We start from the raw sequence: 3,681 nt of genomic DNA, 5'->3' as shown, positions 1-3,681 counted from the left end.
CTACTTGATCATGGTGAATGATCTTTTTGATGTACATCTATATGTGGTTTGAAAGTATTTTCTTGAGAATTTTTGTGTCTATGTACATTAAGGATATGGGTCTATAGTTTTCTTTTTTGGTTGTGTTTTTACTCAGTTTGGGTGTTAGAGTATCCTGGCTTTGAAGAAGGAATTTGGGAGTTTTCCCTCAGTTTTTATTATTTTGAATAATTTAAGTAGTATTGGTTGGAGGTCTTCTTTAAATATCTGGTAGAATTCTGCTGTAAATACATCTGGGCCTGGGCTTGTTTTAGTTGGGAGGCTTTGTATTACTGTTTGAATTTCCTTATATGTTATGGGTCTGTTTAAATTGTTGATCTCTTCTTGGTTTAACTTTGTTGCTTCCCATGATTTCAGATATCCATCCATTTCTTTTAGATTTTCAGATTTAGTAGCATATAAGTTTTTAAAATATTCCCTTATAATGGTCTGGACCTTTTTGGTGTCTTTTGTTATGTTTCCCCTTTCATCTCTGATTTTGTTGATTTGGATTTGCTCTTTCTTTTGGTGAACTGGGCTAACGGTCTATCTACCTTTCCTAGCTTTTCAACAAACCAGCTCTTAGATTCACTGATTCTTTGTATTGGTTTCTTTGTTTCCATTTCATTAATTTCTCCTCTGATTTTTGTTATTTCTTCTCTTCTGCTGGGTTTGGATTTCATTTGTTCTTGCCTTTCCAGTGTCTTGAGTTACAATGCTAGGTCATTTATTTGGGCTCTTTCTAATTTTTTAATGTAGGCACTTAGAGCTATAAACTTCCCTCTTACCACTGCTTTTAAAGCTTCCCAGAGGTTGTGTTGTGTTGTATTGTCCTGTTTTATTGAAGTCCAGGAATTCTTTTATTTCTTTCTTAATTTCTCCTTTGACCCACTCACTGTTTAGAAGTGTGTTATTCAGTCGCCATGAGTTCATGTAGTGACTAGGGCTCAGGCAGTCATCTGCATTCTCAGCTCCTATGCCAGAGGGAGGCTAGAGGGAGGCCAGAGGGGGGATAGTGGGAGGCCAGAGGGAGGCCAGAACTCGTCACTCTGGTGTTCTCCATTTTCTTTTTCATTTGTTTTTGGTGCTGTTGTTTTTAATTGAATTTTTGTGATTTTCTTAAAATAAAATTTGATGGTATTTAGGTTCCCCCCCAATGGACCCACATTGATGACATTTAGAGATACAAATTAGACTCTATAGGTCATACACACACATACATACACAATATATTACATTAAATTGGGTAAGGGGCAAAAGGGAAGGCATCGATATGGGAGGGGATCTAAACACCATTCTCTTTTTAAAAATATCTTTTATGCACTAAATTACTTTTTCTCATTTGTCAGAAAATTAACAGCTGTGTAAACTTTAAAAACTTTTATTAAAATCACAAGTCCAAAGCTATTATGCGATGTATTAAAATTTTAAGGAGAACTTTTGTTTTACTTTATCTAAAAGTTTGTTTAGAGTTGTAATTGGAGTGTGTGGGTTGCTTTTTGTTTTATTTTGTAGTACTGAAGATGGAACACAGGGGATCACATATGCTAGAGACAAATGTTCTACCACTGAGCTATATTCATAGCCCAAGTTTGAAATTTTTTATGTCCTCTAAAATTTTATCTGCTAGTCAGACAATTGAAGTACTTTTAAAAGAAATTAATCATATCTCAGGTATAAACAGAGTTTTAAACATTAAAAAGTGGTTAAATGTGTATATGAGGGAAGCCATTTTCAGAATGACCATTTAAAAATATTACAAAAATTTCCTACTCATAAGAGTGGAAAAAGTCTCATAAATCGTATTTATATACTTAAAGAGTAGGTTTTCTGCATATATGAGTATAGTAAAGAATACTAATTTAAAGAAAATTAAACCTATTAGAATAGCTAAACTGAAAAAAAAAAAAAAACAACAACACTACTAAATGCTGGTAAGGATGCAGAAAAGCTAAATCCTACATCCATTACTTGGAGGAATGTAATATGGGATAACCAGTTTGGAAAAGAATTTAGAAATAACTTTAAAAATGAAACATGATTTACCACATGACTCAGAATTCCACCTTTGGGCATTTAACCAAATGAAAAAAAAATGTTCATATAAAATTTATATGTAAATACTCATAGCAGTTTCATTTGTGTGTTAATCAGACTTTGTTATCATTGTGATCAAATAACAAAGCAGCCTAAGGGTGGATTTATTTTTGCTTGTAGTATCAGAAATGTCTATCCCTCATGGCAGGGAAGGCATAGAGAGGAACAGCAGTTCACATCATGGCAACCAGGAAGCAGAAAAAGGTCATAAGACACTCATTTACATAAAGGGGTTAGAGCAAGTACCAAAGACACAGCCAGGTGAGCTGCTTCCTCCAACTGTTATTTCCCACCAGCTTCTCCACCTCCTGCTTTCTACCATGTCCCAATATGCCATGATATTATTAATCCATCAAGGGACTAATCCAGTCATTAGGTCAGAACCCTTGTGATCCAACTTATCTCTGGAAATACCCTCTAGAGGCACACAGAGATTTGCATTACTAATCACCTAGATATTTCTCAGCCCATTCAAGTTCACAGCCAAGATTAACCATCAAGCTGATTAAAGAAACCAAATGCTAGAAACAGCACAAATGTATCTCAACAAACTGGCTCCTGTGGTTCCCTGCAACAGAAGACATGGTAAGGCTTTTTTACTTACTCAGCACCAAGAAAAGAAGGAACTATTGGTGAATTCAACAACTTTCATGAATAGTAAAGGAACCGTGGTGAATGAAAAAGCAATCTTAAGAGAATATACACATAATATACAAAGGAATACATTTATTAATGTAATATTAGTGAAGTAACAGAATTATAGAGATGAAAATAGATTAGTGGATGCTGGTTTGAGGGTGTAAAGGGAGATAGAGTGGCTGCAAAAGGCAGGAGGAATTCCTGTATTTCCCAAGTTGGTACCTTGACTATGGTGGTACTCACACAAACATCCACATGTGATAAAATGATAGAAATGTACACACATAAAAATGAGTGCATGAAAAGCTGACAAAAGTTTAATAAGAGTCACAGAGAGTATGCATGACCATATCCTGGCTTTCTTACAGCTCTCTACAGGACAGGTCATTACTACTAGAAGAAACTAGGGGAAGCACACAAGAACCTCACTCTACTATTCCTTCTAACAGCACATGAATTCACAATATGTATTTTTATTTTATTTTATTTATTTATTTTTTGGTATCTTATTTTTTTCCTGTTAATTATTTATTTAAGAACCACATACTTAGAAGAAGCATTTCATTACAACAGCATTGACATATTCAATAAAAATTTTCTGAGATAAGATGCATCTTTTTCAAAATTGGCTGTAAATTTTTGGTTTACATTTGAATTGTTACAGTTATACAATACTGTACTCAGTATAAACCCTATAAGGCATAAAATTAAATGAGGTTTTAAACTCTAAAAAAGGTCTCCATTTCATTATTAAACTACACAGTTTCATACAGAAAAATTCATTTTCAATGCAGTTGACATTAAGATGTTTGCACATACATTTCTAATCCCTATATATCTGATTATTACTAGGGACAGTTGGTTGCTTTCTGAGCTCCTTGACATCTGAGCATGGATATGAAGCTATCAGGTAGATTTCAATGGTAA

The sequence above is a fragment of the Nannospalax galili genome, unplaced genomic scaffold, assembly GCF_000622305.1.
Source record: "Nannospalax galili isolate Female #2095 unplaced genomic scaffold, S.galili_v1.0 scaffold308, whole genome shotgun sequence".
Classification (NCBI taxonomy): Eukaryota; Metazoa; Chordata; class Mammalia; order Rodentia; family Spalacidae; genus Nannospalax; species Nannospalax galili.
Note: the sequence above shows the minus strand (reverse complement) of the source record.